Source organism: Scyliorhinus torazame, chromosome 5, assembly GCF_047496885.1.
Source record: "Scyliorhinus torazame isolate Kashiwa2021f chromosome 5, sScyTor2.1, whole genome shotgun sequence".
Classification (NCBI taxonomy): Eukaryota; Metazoa; Chordata; class Chondrichthyes; order Carcharhiniformes; family Scyliorhinidae; genus Scyliorhinus; species Scyliorhinus torazame.
The window spans coordinates 145909495-145929686 of NC_092711.1; positions in this window are offsets into that span (position 1 = coordinate 145909495).

Below are 20192 nucleotides of genomic sequence, written 5' to 3' on the forward strand. Positions count from 1 at the left end.
TCAGGTGTCCGTGTGAAGAGTCAAGGTATTCAATTCAACTACAAAGATCTCCTGTAATTTGTACCAATATATCTTTGAAGAGCAGATCTTTTTTTTAAATGGTCTGGATCAGTTAAATTTAATAGGTTTCAATCAATTCTTAAAAGTGCTTAATTATCAGTCTTACTCAAATCGGAGAGTTTGTTTTATACACGACAAAGCAGACACTGGATCATCACCCCATTCACCATCTACAAGCAGCACGGTAGCAGTGGTTAGCACCATTGCGTCACAGTGCCAGGGACCCGGGTTCGATTCCTGGCTTGGGTTACTGTCTGTGAGGCGTCTGCACATTCACCTCATGTCAGTGTAGGTTTCCTCCGGGTGCGCTGGTTTCCTCCCACGAGCCCGGAAAGATGTGCTGTTCCCATACCAGCCTCCCCGAACAGGCGCCGGAATGTGGCGACTAGGGGCTTTTCACAGTAACTTCATTTGAAGCCTACTTGTGACAATAAGCGATTTTCATTTTCATTTCATTTCATGTTAGGTGAATTGGACATTCTGAATTCTCCTTCAGTGTACCCGAACAAGTGCCGGAGTGTGGCGACGAGGGGATTTTCGCAGTAACTTAATTGCAGTGTTAATGTGAGCCTCCTTGTGACATTCATAAAGATTATTATTGTTAAGAAGCTCTGCATCACCTTATCAAGCATCCTTTGACGGCAGCATCCAAATAGGGTTACATCCATTTTCCAACATTAGAGGTCGCTGTGGCTGTTGGATAGAATCAATGTGGGAGCTTTAGTGAACTAGTCTGCCCAGGGTCTATTTCTAAAAACTCATCACAACATATTGCCTAGTTAGCCACTAACTGACAGAATTATTGTTACATTTCAGGATGCTCTCCTCCTTCTGGGTGGGTAGGTTTCGGAGGACGACCTGCCTCCTGCACGGTTCGCGTTATTTGGCTGTGGTTCCCCTCCCCCAGTCTCACTTCGCCAGCTTCTGTCCCTCATCGACCCAACCCTGTGCAAAGAGCAGCAAAGACAGGAGCACGGAGTCGAGGTGTAGATCAGCCAGGAATTGACTGAGTGGAGAGTCCCTAACAAATCTTCCCGTTTATTTGTGTTTTAATGGGGACTGGGACCAGTTCTAATGTTTGTCTGCCTGTCTCTCACTCAAAGATTTTAAAGTGTTCACATAAAACTTGAGCATCTCAGATACACACCAAACCCATTGAATGTCCTCATTTTATTGACCTGATCCAGGTTCGACTTCTTTATCAACTAAACACCTTATTATCTTCCAGGTCTTAATAATAAACAGCGGATGTGCCAGATTAAACTGGATTTCCTTTGGTTCCTCCCACCTTTCCCAGATATCAAAAGGAAATTGGATGGGGACTTGAGGGCAATAAACTCACAGGGGTACGAGGTTAGAAGGCACGAATGGGACTGAATGGATGATTTACACCGGGTTAGCATGGACCCGATGGGTAGAATGGCCTCCTCCACTGCCCTAATGACTCTCTGTCTCTTGTTACCATCCCTGTAGAGATTGATAACTTATTAAATGAATGGAGAGAAAAGCAAAGGACAAAATTTCACATTTTCAAACTTTCACTCTAACAAACCAACTAAAATCGACACAAACATGAATTAACATGGACTGGATATTTCACAGAACAAGAGAAATTTTACATTAATAGTCAGTACAACAAAGATACATCTCACGTTGTTCTGAGCCCTCACATTACTTCCTGTAGAAATGTTGCACCATGGACAATCTCACAGTCTTCCCAATCTCACTCTGCAATGTCGGATCCCTCACTTCCCACCCAATGGACTTGGCCTTCGAGTCACTTCCACCAACAGCCGAATTCTATCCAAGGTCCGTGAATATTGTGAACACCAACAAACTGCACGTCTGTAAATGCTCTCTCTTTCGGATTGTGACTTTCTTATGTCCCCAGAAACTCAATTTTTTGATCTCTTTAAACAGTATGGTTGGATTTTGCATAACTGAAATAGAAGCAAGTGGTGTTTTCCGATCCACAACCCCCTGCTCTCCTAGCCTTTAGCTAGCTGTCCTTTCCAACTGTGTAACACACGATGTAACACAGTCCCTGCTGTATTCTCAGTGCACTGCTTCAACACCCGGACTTGTTGGAAGCTCCATGCTCTGTTTTGAACTGCAGGTTATCTTCTTAACTCTTCTTAGCCCCCCAGCAACTGAACCTGCTTTAGTAGGATGGAACGTGTAACTGAATATACAATTATCTGTCTATTTACTCTCAGCTTCATCAGCTTTTCATTCCCAGAACAACCTCGGGTCACATGGTCATTTCTTGGATCTGATGACCTCAGAACCAGGAAATCAATTCCTTTCCTTCAGAAGAATCTCCAGTTTCACTTTGGGTCTTAAAGGGGTCATTGCACAAAATTTCCCAAAGTACCTGGGTCATCACATGCCTGCCCATCCCCAAGGAATAAAGCTTCTGAAGTAAGCATGTTTTCAGAATCCTTTCATACTACAACACATTTGAACATTATAAACACTGTAACAAGGACCTTATTACACATTGTACAGATAATGGTTTCTCTTTTTCCCATTTTACAATGAAACATAGCACCTTGGCAAAACTATAAGCTGAACAAAACTAACCCAATGTGACAATGAGGTTTTAAAGTTCAGCTTGCTCGAGAGTCCCAGTGCTCTTGTCAACAAGAGTCCATTTTACTATTGGTTGAACCTTCCCAAGAGATCTTCTTTCCCAAGTCACACAGTCTTTCCAGTTTTCCCATGTCCATGTCCTTGGTTAAGGGATAGGATTTGTGACAGCTTCAAAGGTTTTCCATATCTGAGGTCTGATTAACTTGGTCAGGAACCGCACTGCTGATTGCTGGCGATCCATCTGGATTTTGGGAGCTGCCTGTGAGGAATTGGACTTGGAGAGAAAATTCCATCATGTTGCTTTTTCCCTCCGAGTTAAGCAATTTGTGTGGACAGTGGGATCTGTGTACACAGCGGGATACAGTCGGGAAGGAGTGACTCTGGGAGTTCTCAACATCGACTCTGAACCCCAAGAGGTCTCGTGACATCAGGGAAAATATGGGTAAGGAAACCTCCTGCTGATTATCGCCTACCGCCCCATCCCGCTGGTGAATCAATATTCCTTAATGCTGAACATCACTTTTAGTCAAGAACACAGAATGTATTCTAGGTGGGGCATTCTAATGCCCATCACTGGCTCAGTAGCTTCACTACTAAGCAAGCTGGCTGAGTACTAAAGGACAGGCCCGGCGAGGAAAGTAACAAGAGGGAAATACCTCCTGAACTTCATCTTCACCAACCTGCCTATCACAACTAAATCTGTCCGTGACAGCATTGGGAGGAGTGATCACCACACAGTTCTTGAGCAAAGTATGATCTTCACATGGAGAATAATGCACCCCTCCCCCCTTCCCCGCATCGTGTTGTGTGGCACTACCACTGTGCTACATGGGATAGATTTCAAACAGATTGGGCAACTTATAACTGGGCATCCATGAGTTGCTGTGGACCATCAGCAGCAGAATTGAATTAAATCGCAATCTGCAATCTCATGGCCGGGTATATCTCCACTCTACCTTTACAATCAAGCCAGGCGATCAACCCGGTTCAATGAAGAGTGCAGGAGGGAATACTAGGAGCAGCACCAGCCATACCTGAACATGAGGTGACAATCTGGTGAAGTGATAACAGAGGATGACTTACCTGCCAAACAGCAAAAGCAAACTGTTACAGAAAGGGCAAAGACATCCCACAACCAAGGGATCAGATCTAAGCTCTGCAGTCCTGTCACATCCACTGGGAATGGTGATGGATAATTAAACAACTAACAGGAGGAGGCTGCACAAATACCCCCATCCTCAATGATGAGGGAGCCCAGCATTTCAATATAAAAGACAAGGCTGAAGCATTCGCAACAATCTTCAACCAGAGGTGCCGCATTGATGATCCATCTCGACCTCCTCTTGAGGTCCCCAACATCTCAGATCGTAATCTTCAGTCAATTCGATTCACTCAGAAACTGAACTGAACCAACCATATCAATACTGTGGCTACAAGAGTAGGTCAGAGACTGAGAATCCTGCAGCGAAGAACTCACCTCCTCAATCCCCAAAGCCTGTCCACCATCTGCAAAGCACAGGTCAGGGGTGTGATGGATTATTCTCACTGCCTGGATTAGTGCAGCTCCATCAACATTCTGGAAGCTTGACACCATCCAGTACAAAGCAGACCACTTGATTGGGACCCCATCCAACACCTTCAACACTCACTCCCTCCACCACCATCATACAGTGGCAGCAGTGTATGTACCACCGACAAGATTCACTGCAGGAATTCACCATGACTTCATTTCTGGGAGCAGGAGAGCAAGAGGGAGCCGCAGTGCAGCTTGGGAATCAGGTAGTTTCTTAAACTTACCCCCAGGTTCCAGCAGCCTTCATTTCCGGGAGCGGGAGAGAGTAAGGGAGCCGGAGTGCAGCTTGGGAATCAGGTAGGTGCTTAAGTGTTTTATTTTTACCTGTATTTAAGTTGGGCGGTTGCTAAACCCGAGACACTACACTTGTAGTGTCCCCACCCTTCCACCTCCTCTAACCTAAGGAGGTGAGTGAATATCAGGTAAGCTCTTTCTTTCTTTTCTCCGCAAGTTATCTGGAGGGGATGGCAGGGAAGGCAGTGCAATGTTCCTCCTGCAGAATGTTTGAGGTGAGGGATGCCATCAGTGTCCCTGCTGAATTCACCTGTGGGAAGTGCAACCATCTCCAGCTCCTCAGAAACCGCGTTAGGCAACTGGAGCTGGAGGAACTTTGGATCGTTCGGGAGGCAGAGGTGGTCATAGATAGTAGCTTCAGCAATGTAGTTACACCGAGTATATAGATAGATGGGTGACGGTGAGAGGGGCTGGGAGGAAACAGTCAGTACAGAGATCCCCTGTGGTCGTTCCCCTCAGTAACAAGTATACCGCTTTGGATACTGTTGAAGGGGACGGCCTACCAGGGGTAAACCATGGTGACTGGATCTCCAGCACTGAGTCCGTCCCTGTGGCTCAGATGGAAAGGGGGGAGAGCAATAGTTATTGGGAACTCGATAGCTAGAGGGACAGATAGACGGTTCTGTGGCAACGAAAGAGACTCAAGGAGGTATGTTGCCTCCCAGGTGCCAGGGCCCGTGACGTCTCGGACCGTGTTTTCAGAATCCTTAAGGGGGAGGGGGAACACTCACAAGTCTTGGTACACATCGGTACCAACGACATAGGTAAGAGAAGGGACGGGGATTTAAAACAGGAATTTAGGGAGCTAGGGTGGAAGCTAAGAGCCAGGACAAACCATGTTGTCACCTCTGGTTTGTTGCCGATGCCACGTGCTAGCGAGTTGAGGAACAGGGAGAGAGTGCAGATAAACATGTGGCTGCAGGGATGGTGTAGGATGGAGGGTTTCAGTTACGTGGATAATTTGAGCACATTCTGGGGAAGGTAGGACCTGTACAGACAGGATGGTTTGCACCTGAACCAGAGGGGCACCAATATCCTGGGAGGGAAATTTGCTACGGCACTTTGGGGGGGGTTTAAACTAATTTGTCAGGGGGATGGGAAAACGAGCTGTAGTCCAGAAGCCAGTGTTGAGAGTAGTGAGGTACTGAGGAGGGTCTCAAGGTCGCAGGAGTGTACCGGCAGACAGGAAGGTGGGTTGAAGTGTGTCTACTTCAATGCAAGGAGCATCCGGAATAAGGTAGATGAACTTGGAGCGTGGATTGGTACTTGGGACTATGATGTTGTGGCCATAACGGAGACATGGTTAGAACAGGGACAGGAATGGTTGTTGGAAGTTCCAGGGTATAGATGTTTCAGTAAGAGTAGGGAAGGTGGTAAAAGAGGTTGAGGAGTAGCATTATTAAATAAGGATAGTTTAATGGCTGCAGAAAGGCAGCTTGAAGGGGATCTGCCGACTGAGGTAATATGGGCTGAAGTTAGAAATAGGAAAGGAGCGGTCACGCTGTTAGGAGTTTTCTATAGACCCCCAAATAGTAATAGAGATGTGGAGGAAGAAATTGCAAGGCAGATCATGGATAGTTGTGGAGGTCTCAGGGTAGTTGTCATGGGTGACTTTAACTTTCCAAATATTGATTGGAACCTCTATAGGTCAAACAGTTTGGATGGGGCAGTTTTTGTACAGAGTGTGCAGGAGGGCTTCCTGACACAATATGTGGATAGGCCGACAAGAGGTGGGCCACATTGGATTTGGTACTTGGTAATGAACCGGGCCAAGTGTTAGATTTGTTTGTGGGAGAGCACTTTGGTGATAGTGACCACAATTCGGTGTCTTTCACTATTGCAATGGAGAGGGATAGGGCCATACAGCAGGGCAAGGTTTATAATTGGGGGAGGGGTAATTATGATGCGATTCGGCAAGAATTAGGGAGCATAAGATGGGAACAGAAACTGTCAGGGAAAGGCACAAATGAAAAGTGGAGCTTGTTCAAGGAACAAATACTGCATGTCCTTGATAGGTATGTCCCTGTCAGGCCGGGAGGAAATGGCCGTGTGAGGGAATCATGGTTCACAAAAGAGGTTGAATGTCTTGTCAAGAGCAAAAAGGAAGTGTATGTAAGGATGAGAAAACAAGGTTCAGTTGGTCGCTTGAGGGTTACAAGGTAGCAAGGAATGAACTAAAAAAAAAAAGGGCTTAGGAGAGCTAGGAGGGGGCATGAGAAGTCCTTGGCGGGTCGGATCAAGGAAAACCCCAAGGCTTTTTACTCTTATGTGAGAAATAAAAGAATGAACAGGGTGAGGTTAGGGCCGGTCAAGGACAGTAGTGGGAACTTATGCATGGAGTCAGAAGAGATAAGAGAGGCGTTAAATGAATACTTTTCTTCAGTGTTCACCAAGGAGAGGGGCCATGTTTTTGAGGATGAGAGTGTGATACAGGCGGGTAAGCTGGAGGAGGTAGATGTTCTGAGGGAGGATGTGTTAGCAATTTTGAAAAACCTTAGGGTCGACAAGTCCCCTGTGCCAGATGGGATATATCCTAGGATTCTTTGAGCGGCAAGGGATGAGATTGCAGAGCCTTTGGCTTTGATCTTTGGGTCCTCACTGTCCACGGGGATAGTACCAGAGGACTGGACAGTGGTGAATGTTGTTCCTCTGTTCAAGAAAGGGAATAGGAATGACCCTGGTAATTATAGGCCGGTTAGTCTTACTTCGGTGGTCGGTAAGTTAATTGAAAAGGTCCTGAAGGATAGGATTTATAATCATTTGGAAAGATGCAGCTTAATCCGGGACAGTCAACACGGATTTCTGAAGGGTAAATCTTGCCTCACAAATTTGATTGAATTCTTTGAGGAGGTAACTAAGTGTGTAGATGAAGGTAGAGCAGTTGATGTCGTATACATGGATTTTAGTAAGGCATTCGATAAAGTTCCCCATGGTCGGCTCATGAAGAAAGTAAGGAGGTGTGGGATACAGGGAAATTTGGCCAATTGGATAAGTAACTGGCTATCACATAGAAGACAGAGGGTGGTGGTGGATGGAAAATTTTCAGACTGGAGACCAGTTACCAGTGCTGTACCACATGGATCAATGCTGGGTCCTCTGCTATTTGTGATTTTTATCAATGACTTGGAGGAGGGGGCTGAAGGGTGGGTCAATAAATTTGCTGATGACACCAAGATTGGTGGAGTAGTGGATGAGGTGGAGGGCTGTTGTGGACTGCAAAGAGACATTGATAGGATGCAGAGCTGGGCAGGAAAATGGCAGATGGAGTTTAACCCTGATAAGTGCGAGGTGATTCATTTTGGATGCGGATTACAGGGTCAACGGCAGGATTCTGAGGAATGTGGAGGAACAGAAAGATCTTGGGGCTCATGTCCACAGATCTCTGAAGGTTGCCACTCAAGTGGATAGAGCCACGAAGAAGGTCTATATTGTGTTACCGTTTATTAACAGGGGGCTTAAGTTTAAGAGCCGTGGGGTTATGCTGCAACTGTACATGACCCTGGCAAGACCACACTTGGAATATTGTGTGCAATTCTGGTCACCTCACTATAGGAAGGAAGCATTGGAAAGGGTGCAAATGAGATTTACCAGGATGCTGCCTGGTTTGGAGGGTAAGTCTTATGAGGAAAGATTGAGGGAGCTCGGGCTTTTTTCTTTGGAGTGGAGGAGGATGAGAGGCAACTTTATAGAGGTTTATAAGATGATGAGGGGGATAGATAGAGTGGACGTTCAGAGACTATTTCCTCGGGTGGATGTAGCTGCTACAAGGGGGCATAACTATAAGGTTCAGGGTGGGAGATATAGAAGGGATGTCCGAGGTAGGTTCTTTACTCAGAGAGTGGTTAGGGTGTGGAATGGACTGCCTGCTGTGATAGTGGAGTCGGACACTTTAGGAACTTTCAAGCGGTTATTGGATAGGCACATGGAACACACGACAATGACAGGGAGTGGGATAGTTTGATTTTGGTTTTGGACAAAACTCGGCATAACATCGAGGGCCGAAGGGCCTGTTCTGTGCTGTAATGTTCTATGACTATCACCGGCAACTTCCAAACTCACGGCCTCTGCCACCTAGAGAAGGACAAGAGCTACTGGCACACGGGAACACCATCATCTGCAAACCCCTCTCTGAGCCACACATCATCCTGACTTGGAAGCAAATTGCTGTTTTTCACTGTCGCTAGGTGAAAATCCTCGAGCATTATTAAAGAAGTAATATCAGGACATTTGGAAAGTCAAAACACAATGCATCAGAGTCGGCATGGTTTTATGAAGGGTAAATCATGTTTGACTAATTTGCTAAGAAGCCTCCGAAGATGTAAGTAACAAGCCAAGTGGAGAATGGGGATCCTGTAGATGTCGTAAAGAACTGGATGAAAACTGGAAACATTACCCCTGATGTTTGACCTTTCACATCTTTTGTTCTCTCCGGGGACTGCCATTAGCACTCTTTCCCCTTGGTTTCTGTGGCCATTAGCACCCGGTTTCCCTGGGTTTCTCTGGCCATTAGCACACGGTTTTCCTGGGTTTCTGTGGCTATGACTCATCTTTCATTCTCACTCCACAGTATAAATATTTCCCATTTTCTCTGTCTGTTAGCTTTGACAAATGGTCATCAGACTTGAAACGTTGGCTCTTTTCTCTCCCAACAGATGCTGCCAGACCTGCTGAGATTTTCCAGCATTTTCTCTTCTGTAGATCTCTAGACTTCCAAAAGACATTTGATAAGGTGCCATAAAGAAGGTTAATGAACAAGGTTCAATGAACACGGGATTCGGGGTAATTTTTTAGCTTGGATAGAAGATTGGCTGATGGGCAGAAGACAAAAAATCGGGATGAATGTGTCTTTTTCTGGATGGCAAGATGGAACTAGTGGACTGCACAGGGTTTGGCCCTTGGGCCCCAACTATTTACAATTTATATAAACGACTTGGACACAGAGTTAGATGGTTCTATAGCCAAATTTGCAGATGACACTAAAATAGGTGGGACAGTAAGTTGCAATGAGGAAATAAGAACCTTACAAATGGATATAGATAGGTCAGGTAAGTGGGTCAAAATGTGGCAGATAGAATTTAATGTGGATAAGTGTGAGGTCATCCATTTTGGTCAGAAAAATGGAAACGCAACTTATTATCTAAATGGAGAGAGACTTCGGGGTGCTCCGGTGCAGAGGGGTCTGGGTGTCCTCTGCATGAGTCACAGAAACCTAGCATGGAGGTACAGCAGGTAGTAAAGAAAGTGAATGGAATGTTGGCATTTACAGCTAAAGGCACAGAGCATAAAGGTAAGGAAGTGTTGTTGCAACTTTACAAGGCATTGGTGAGACCGCACCTGGAGTATTGTGCACAGCTTTGGTCCCCTTATTTGAGGAAAGATGTAGTAGCATTGGAGACAGCTCAGAGAATGTTCCTCAGAACATAGAAATTAGGAGTAAGCAATTCAGCCCTTCGAGCCTGCTCTGCCATTCACTCAGATCATGGCTGATCTCTTCCTATCTCAAATTCACTTCCCTACCTGTTCCCCAGATCCCTTTAACATGTTTTTAAAATCAGAAATATATCTATCTGCTTCTTGAAACCATTTATTGATTCAGTTTCCACAGCACTTTGGGGCAGCGAGTTCTACAAATTCACCATTCTCTGCGAGATGTAGTTCCTCCTCATCTGAGTTCCAAATCTACCGATTCTCAACCTATACCTGATCTTCAATTGGTGACTTGCAGCATCTGAAGGAAAAGAAAGTGAATCCAGGGAAGGCGCAGCCCCTCAGTGATTCTGTTCTGATACTGTATAAGTATTGAGGATTTCTGTTGTTCAGTGGAGAAGGCTTACTCCCTGCGAGCATAATCATTAAATGTTTGATGTTTGGAGCAGACCCGAATGAGTGATTCTTTCAGATTCATTCCTTCTAACAGGAGATTTTCAGGTTTGGAAAGAAAGGGATCAGCATAGATCTGTCAATCAGTCTGAATCAACATCTTCAGGAGAATTGGGAGGGTGAAATTAGATACAGCAGAGTGAGAATGGAGGGAGAGTGTGTGGGATGGAAATTTACAGATTTTTGGGAGCGAGAGAGGAAAGAATGTTCCAGGGAAACTACAACTGTCTGTTCTGAATTTCTATCCTGTACTGACAGTGATGTCTTTTATAAACTCTTTTTACAGCCTATTACAATGTGAGATCTATGGACAGAAATCTCACATTAAATGTCACGTCAAGATCTGACAGTCACTCAATTCACCTGAATATCATTGGCTTGTGAATCTCGAAGGAGAAATGTTTGTTCAGTCGGCTTAAACAGATTTTTAGCATCAGTGCGACTGGAAAAGCACCGAGACACACACACCCGAGTGAAAGTGTTCCAGAGCACTGACTGTGGAAAGAACTTGAACCAGTTACACAGCCTGAAAAAAACATCACAGCGGGGAGAGACCCTACACGTGTTCTGTGTGTCGATGAGCCTTCAACTCATCATCAATCTTTGATGGTAACAAGGACACCAGCACCACGAAAAAAACGTGGAAATGTGTTGACTATGGGAAAGGATTCCAGTCCCCATCTGCTCTTGAAACCCATCAACGCAGTCACACTGGGGAGAGGCCATTCACCTGTTCTGAGTGTTGGAAGGGATTCAGTGATTCATCCAACCTGCTGTCGCACCAGCGAGTTCACACTAGGGAAAGGCTATTCAACTGCTCTGAAAGTGGGAAGGGATTCACTCGTTCATCCTCTCTGCTGCGACACCAGCAAGTTCACACTGGGGAGAGGCCGTTCACCTGTTCTCACTGTGGGAAAGGATTTACTCAGTTATCCAGCCTGCAAACACACCAGCGAGTTTACACTGGGGAGAGGATGTTCACCTACTCTCAGTGTGGGAAGGGATTCAGTCGGTTATCCCAACTGCAGACACACCAGCGAGTTCACTCTGGGGAGAGACTATTCACTTGCTCTGGCTGTGCGAAGGGATTCACTGATTCATCCTACCTGTTGATACACCAGCGGCTTCACACTGGGGAGAGGCCATTCACCTGTTCTCAGTGTGGGTAGGGTTTTAGTCAGTCATCCCAACTGCTGACACACCAGCGAGTTCACACCTGGGAGAGGCCATTTATCTGTTGCGAATGTGGAAAGGGATTCACTGATTCATCAGCCCTCCAGAAGCACCGGCGAGTTCACACTGGGGAGAAGCCGTTCACTTGCTCTGACTGTGGGAAAGGATTCGCTCAGTCTTCCCAACTGCTGACTCACCAGCGGGTTCACACAAGGGAGAGACCATTCCCCTGCTCTGAGTGTGGGAAGGGATCCACTCAGTTGTCCAACCTGTTGATGCACCAGTGTCTTCACAAGTGATTAAAGGAGGTGGATTCTGTTGTTATTGCTGCTGTTAATCACATCCATGATTGAATTGTAACATAGAATCTCTACAGTGCAGGAGGCCATTCGGCCCATCGAGTCTGCACTGACCCTTGGAAAGATTACCCCACCGAGGTCCACGCCCTGACCCTTATTCCTGTAACCCAGTAACCTCACCTAACCTCTTTTGGACACTTAGGGATAATTTAGCATGGCCAATCCACCTAACCTGCACATCTTTGGTTTGTGGAAGGAAACCGGAGCACCCGGAGGAAACCCACGAAGATATGGGGAGAATGTGCCAACGCCCCAAGACTAGAATTGAACCCGGATCCCTGGCACTGTGAGGCAGGAGTGTGCACCACTGTGCCATCCCTGTGCCATTGGTCTGCCCCAAACATAAAGGATTAACAGCTGGGATGCGCTAATGTCTGACACTGATGATGATGTACCAGTGGCATCAGCCAGTCGTGTGTTAGACTCAGAGGTTGGAATCCTGCCTCTGAGCAGCATGCCTGCTCTGTAACCTGTTCAGATATCTTACTAATAAACTATTTTCAAGCAGATATCAGAATGTAACCATAGTTTGTGCAAGAACCGAGGCCCTTGCCTGTAGTCCAATATAGAAGGACACATCAAAGAACATGGTGGCAGTGATGAAGATATTGATGTAAAAAACATTTTGGTCATATCGAAGAAGGAGACTAACTGGAGAGAGAGGTAATAAATACCCTACCTGGTGAGCAGTCCTTGTCCTTGTCCTGAAGTGGAGATGCCGGCGTTGGACTGGGGTGGGCACAGTAAGAAGTCTTAACAACAGCAGGTTAAAGTCCGACAGGTTTGTTCCACATCATTAGCTTTTGGAGCACAGCTCCTTCACTGACACTCACCTGAGGAAGGAGCTGTGCTCCGAAAGCTAGTGATTCAAAACAAACCTGTTGGATTTTAATCTGGTGTTGTAAGACTTCTTGTCCTGGAGGAGGAGGTTCACTGGAGAGACAGGTAATGGTGACCCTCCCTGCTGAGCAGTCCCTGTCCTTGTCCTGGAGGAGGAGGTTCACTGGAGGGAGAGGTAATGATGACCCTCCCTGCTGAGCAGTCCCTGTCCTTGTCCTGAAGGAGGAGGTTCACTGGAGGGAGAGGTAATGATGACCCTCCCTGCTGAGCAGTCCCTGTCCTTGTCCTGAAGGAGGAGGTTCACTGGAGGGAGAGGTAATGATGACCCTCCCTGCTGAGCAGTCCCTGTCCTTGCCCCACCCACAGAGAGGCCAGCAGTGCGAGTTGTGGAAACACCATTTTCTCTGGTACCGGCTGCATCAGGTCTTCATGAAATGAAGCAAAAGCTGGGGGGGGGGGGGGGGGGGGAAGAGATCTAGTGTAACAGGTTAAGAGATGGCACATGCTACTGTATGATGTGGATGCTGATTTATTAACATGTGTTAGACTCTCAAGGGAGGGTTGAAATCGCGCCGAGGAGTAACATGCCTACTCTGTAACTTGTTTAGATGTAGAACTAATAAACAAGTGTTAAACAGACACCGGAGTAAGTCCATAGTCTGCGAACCAAGTCCCATGTCTAGAGTCCAATCTAAAAGGACACATCTCAGAATAGGGATGTTTGGTTTGTGTTTCCTGTCTGCAAAAACCTCTCTACTCATCGCGTGGGAAAGGAGATTACAAAGGACATCGCCGTAAGGAAAGGGCAGAAATCCAGAACTGACAATTCTAGTCATCAGAGAACATTCTTTTCCCTCTCAAACTATAAATCATTGTTCCCCCGCACACTCCCTATTGATTGTGACCCTAATGCATCTCCTCCCATCACACTGCCATGGGCACCTCACTAACAGAGAGACAGGAAGGTGCTGGAGGATGGACTGGGAAATGGGCCTCTATAAATCAGGGCACGAGGGGGAGGTGGCGGGGGGGGGGGGGGGGGGGGGGGGTTATTGGGGCTGATGGTGCCCTGGCCACAGGGTTCAGTGCCCATGTCCAAAGTAGGGAGTCACAGGAACAGAGTACAGAGGAACCAAAGAGAAACAATTTGCATCCTGAACATCCTTTACTCTGGTTGGCTTTGATCCTCAAATAACCTTCTATCTCACCTTTTCCCTTAGATTAATAAACATTTGTTATAAAAGTATTTGATTTTTCTGGACTTTTCATGAATAGATTGATGTACTTTAGGGAAAGTGGGTGAGAGGGGTTGACAGGCTCTTTAACAGAAAGTGAGTCCCTCAAAAGGTAATTGGCAAAGGAGCCAGAGGGAGAGATGAGAATTTATTTTTGACACAGCGATGTTAGAAATGGGGTTCCGGGGCAGAACGGTGGATCAGTGATTAGCACTGCTGCCTACGGTGCTGAGGACCCGGGGTCTATCCGGGCCCCAGGTCACTGTCCGTGTGGAGTTTGCACATTCTCCCCATGTCTGTGTGGGTCTCACCCCCACAACCCGAAGATGTGCAGGATAGGTGGATTGGCCATGCTAAATTGCCCCTTAATTGGAAACTCTAAATTTTAGGGAGTCAGTTAGCCCTTTTTCCCCTTTTCCCAAACTCTGAAATGATTTGCAGTGATACCCTTTATTGGTGACCGTGGTTAGATGCTATTCAGTATAAATAAGAGCTGACACATGCTAATGTCTGAGCAGTAATATCAAAGTGCAGCAGCATTCCCATTACACTCTGGGTGGAAGCACCATCTCCAGGTAAATGCTCCCTGTTCTGCCCCAGATGCTATGGTCCCAGTCAGTGGAATATGTAAAACCTCAACAAATCTCTTCTTATACTTTATTACATCACAAAGTCTATGGAGACTGATTTCACCCAATCATTGCTGAGATAACGTTTGAATGGACCAATTACAAAGCCTGTCATTGAACCATCTGTACCCACCCAAGCCACGTCCAACTCTCAAACAATTGTCTTCCCCACGCTCCGTCCCCGGTACAGGGAGTCAGCATTCCCATGCCAAGCAGTGAAAACATGGTGGCCTTGACACCCAGGTGTTGTCTAGGATTCCAGGCACTCTTGTTTTCTCTGTCCTTTGGGAGCTGTTTATCTCCCTGTTCCCACACAGCAAGTCGTCTGTTCTCAGCTCTGCTCGATTTCTGCTGGAGTTTGGTCCCTTTTACACCTTTCGGATCAATAAAACATTTGGTCAGTGAAGACCCAAACCACAATTTCCGATCCTGTCACCTGTCACCCATCCTTACCCATAAGACATAGGAGCGGAAGTAAGGCCATTCGGCCCATCGAGTCCACTCCACCATTCAATCATGGCTGATTTCAACTCCATTTACCCGCTCTCTCCATAGCCCTTAATTCCTCGAAAAATCAAGAATTTGTCAACTTCTGTCTTCAAGATGCTCAACGTCCCGTCCTCCACCGGCCTCTGTGGCAATGAATTCCACAGACCCACCACTCTCTGGCTGAAGAAATTTCTCCTCATCTCTGTTCTAAAGTGACTCCCTTTTATTCTAAGGCTGTGCCCCCGGGTCCTACTCTCCCCTGCTAATGGAAACAACTTCCCTACATCCACCCTATCTAAGCCATTCATTATCTTGTAAGTTTCTATTAGATCTCCCCTCACCCTCATAAACTCCAATGAATATAATCCCAGGATCTTCAGACGTTCATCGTATGTTAGGCCTACCATTCCTGGGATTATCCGTGTGAATCTCCGCTGGACCCGCTCCACTGCCAGTATGTCCTTCCTGAGGTGTGGGGCCCAAAATTGCTCACAGTATTCTAAATGGGGCCTAACTAATGCATTATAAAGCTTCAGAAGTACATCCCTGCTTTTATATTCCAAGCCTCTGGAGATAAATGACAAGCATTTGCTTTCCTAATTACGGACTCAACCTGCAAGTTTACCTTTAGAGAATCCTGGACTAGGACTCCCAAGTCCCTTTGCACTTCAGCATTATGAATTTTGTCACCGTTTAGAAAATAGTCCATGCCTCTATTCTTTTTTCCAAAGTGCGAGACCTCGCACTTGCCCACGTTGAATTTCATCAGCCATTTCTTGGACCACTCTCCTAAACTGTCTAAATCTTTCTGCAGCCTCCCCACCTCCTCCAAACTACCTGCCCCTCCACCTATCTTTGTATAATCGGCAAACTTAGCCAGAATGCCCCCAGTCCCGTCATCTAGATCGTTAATATATAAAGAGAACAGCTGTGGCCCCAACACTGAACCCTGCGGGACATCACTCGTCACCGGTTGCCATTCCGAAAAAGAACCTTTTATCCCAACTCTCTGCCTTCTGCCTGATAGCCAAGCGTCAATCCATGTTAGTGCCTCGCCTCGAATACCATGGGCCCTTATTTTACTCAGCAGTCTCCCGTGAGGCACCTTATCAAAGGCCATTTGGAAGTCAAGATAGATAACATCCATTGGCTCTCCTTGGTCTAACCTATTTGTTATCTCTTCAAAGAAATCTAACAATGGATTCCGAATATTACTGTCCATACTAAAGATTTAACTCCATACTCCTCTCAAAATGCTCCTCTTAAGTGTGAACTTCCTGATTCAGCAAAGCAATCTTTTGTTACTCTCAAAAACGCCCTGGCTACCACCCCAGTGCTAGGATGACCTATGTATGACAGACCCTTTCAGTTGTACATTAATGTTCTTGATGAATGTGCCACTGGTGTTCTAACACAAGAACACGGTGACCGGCATCGCCCGGTCGCCTACTATTCTACGAAATTGGATCCTGTAGCTTGCGGTCTACTTCCCTGCACCCAAATTCTTACGGCTGTCCATTTGTTAGCACAGGCAGCCTCTAATCTGACCCTTCACCAGCCAGTACAAGTGCATACCTGTGGCTCTCCTAACGTCTCAGCAAACCCAGCATCTGACTCAAGCCCGCTTGAGCCACTATGAGGTTTCACTATTGCAAAACCCCTACCTCTCTTTTCATTACTGTTCTACCTTAAATCATGCTGTGTTCCTCGAACATCCCCCCGATAACCTTGCGGACCCGCCACACGACTGTTTGTTTCGGAATCACTTCCTCACCACACCTCGCCCAGATTTAATGGACCGGCCTATTGATAATCCAGATCTAATTTTTTATGTTGATGGCAGTTCCTCCATTTCTCTCACTGGCATCCCACAGTCGGGATATGCCGTGGTAACTGACACTGACGTGCAGGAAGCAGCAGCCTTCGAGACCCCTGTCTCCGCACAAAAAGCCGAGCTATTTGCCCTTACTCGAGCATGTATTTTGGCCACAGATAAAAGCACTAATGTTTACACTGATTCTAGGTATGCCTTTGGCGTGACCCACGATTTTGGTCGTCTCTGGCAACAGCGAGGCTTTCTCATCTCAGCGGGAGCTCCCATTCAAAATGCTCTTTGGGTTAAAAATCTCCTCGATGCTATTCAGCTTCCCCATCAATTGGCAATTATTAAATGTGCTGCGCACACAAAGGGGGACACTCCTGTTCAATTAGAAAATGCCCGTGCTGATTCGGCTGCTAAGGCTGCGGGTATATCAGCCTCTGTGATTGTTCCCAGTGGGGCTAATCAGGCTCTAAACCAGGTACCTGCATTAGGAACGAAGGGCATGCCAGAGATAACTGAAGTTCAAAATTTACAGAGGGACGCCTCTGATTCCGAGCGCACACTATGGAAGTCAATGGGGTGTTCACACTCCTTGACACGAGACCTCTGGCTTACTCCCGTTGGTCAAGTTTGTATTCCGAATTCTTTATTGCCGATACTTATTGATTATTTACATTCTTGTACCCATCTTGGCAAGGAGGGAATGGTACAGCTACTCCTGAAAGCTTGGTGGCACCCAGATCTGAATACAGCAGCACAAATGCGGCTGGATCGATGCGTTATTTGCATGAAGCATAATATGGGTAAAGGCATTAAATGCCCTCCAGGAACCACTCCCTTGCCAGATGGCCCTTTTGCCTGTGTAACAGCTTGATTTTATCGAATTGCCAAAAGCACAGTGCTATAAATATTGTTTAGTCATAATCGATGTGTTTAGTAAATTGATTGAAGCCTTCCCCACCACTAAATGTACGGCACATACAGTGGTGAAGTTGTTGTTAACGGAAGTCATTCCTCGTTTTGGGGCACCCAAAATGGTGAGCTCAGACAATGGACCACATTTTGTGGCTCGAATCAATACTGAATTGTGCGAAGCACTCTTAATTAAACAGCAACTGCAACTGCGCGTATCACCCGCAGGCTGCAGGAATTGTGGAAAGAGCCAACGGGACTTTAAAAGACAAATTATCTAAATTAACTGAAGAAACTGGGTTAATTGGCTAAAAGTATTACCCTTGGCACTGTTCCACATGCGAGTGACTCCCCATTCGTGGACCAGACTGTCAGCTGCAGAGATAGTCTATGGTCAGCCAATGAGGACTCCCTGGGATGCCCATGAAAACCCCCTAGAGGGAGTAGACCTCCATGTGATGGGGAACAAATGCAGAACTATTTGAAGCAATTAACACTTTCTCTGAAGTTTCTCCACTCACAGGTAAAACAGGCACATCTCCCAGTAACGGCAGGGACAGCCGTCCCTTGATATCCAGTGATCAAACCCGGAGACCACGTGTTGGTGAAAAACTGGGACAGAAAGAAACTAGGACAACGCTGGAGCAGACCCTTCCTCGTACTGCTGACTACACCAACCTCCGTCAAACTTGAAGGACGTTCAAGTTGGATACATCTAATCGATTGCCAGAAGATAGTCTCCAACCCAGACGAGAACACAGGATGAAGATCTTCATTATAATTTTTGGACTCTCTGGACTATTTAGCCTTAATGGCCACTCGGTAGTAAAAAAAAACGACCTCAACGAGACCTGCCTTCCAATACCTATTTATATATGTCATATCTTTATGCCGAAGAATTGAACGTAAGCAAGTGTTGGGTTTGTACCCACATCCCCGTCCATTCGAGGGAAGGAATACCTCTCCAATCCCTCCCCTTTCATATCGCAGAGATGGTTGAATGGAATTTACGACAAAATCAAACAGGGAGCAGGGGAGATAGGGGGGATATGGAAATATGGAGATCTGCTGGCTATGACATGACTAAATTTTCAGCTTCGTATCAACCTACCTATAATCATGCCTTGACTCCACCCTCCCTCACTGTCCACTCGTATAATGTTCAAGGTTCCATGTGTTTTAATAAATCAGGGAAAGGAAAGTTAATGGGGCAAAGTAGATGCAACCTTACAGTTGACTGGCAAGGACCGGTACCAGGCATATCCAACAAGGGCATGTTTAACTGTGATTGGTCCAAGGTATGGAAAATAACCTCTAACATTTCATGGGGACAGACATCCCCAATCCCCTGGATGACATCAGCTGATGATTTTACGGCCTAAATGGAACCTATTTTATATGCGGCATATCCATGGCTCCCCATTGATTGGACAGGATCCTGCTTTTTGGGATATGTTATACCTCAAATGCGTCACCTACCCAGCCTTAAGCACTCCCCCTCACGAGCAAAAAGGACAATTTCTGAAACAGAGCAGTTCTTTATGATGGCCTTTCCCTTGTACGAAACGGGCAAGGCATCCAACGAACTGATCCACATGGCCACAGCATTGGAACAACTGGCGAACGTAATGGCAGCAGAAGCCAGGGAAGCTGGATAGGCACTGGCTGAGGTCTCAGCTGAGCTAGTAGCTGTCCGGACCGTGGCATTACAAAATCGACTGGCTTTGAATTATCTGTTAGTCTCTCAGGGAGGAACGTGCGCTATCATAGGTCAGGAGTGCTGTACTTATATTCCAGATGGCTCTGAAAATATCACTAACCTGGCCGACCATATTAAGAGACAGGCTGTTCAAATTCAAGAGATTGGCAGTGAATTTCATGACTATAACCCGCCGGGTTGGCAAGGATGGTTGGGTCACGGATTATTTGATTGGATCTTTAAGGCCTTCATTCTACTACTCCTAATTCTACTAGGGTTAGGATTGCTTGGTTGCTTGTGTAAATGCATTTTCAAACGAGTCATGGATATACCTATTTAACTAGTTGTCATGATATGACAAAAGGAGGGAATGTGATATGGTACGAATTAAGTAATGGCATGATGAGAAAACTGGTCAATGGGAAGATTGGTCAAAAGGTTTGATACAATACCAGATAGACTGAAACTACTCATTCCAGCTCCCCAGGCCCAGGTAAAGAATTCTGCCCTAACTATTTTCAGACTAGTATGGCCATGGGCCAACTCTGCATAACTTGAAGTCTGAAAAGATCAGCGAAGGTCAAGCCATTCCAAAACACCGGACCTCGGCAACTCCTGATAAAACTAACTCGTCA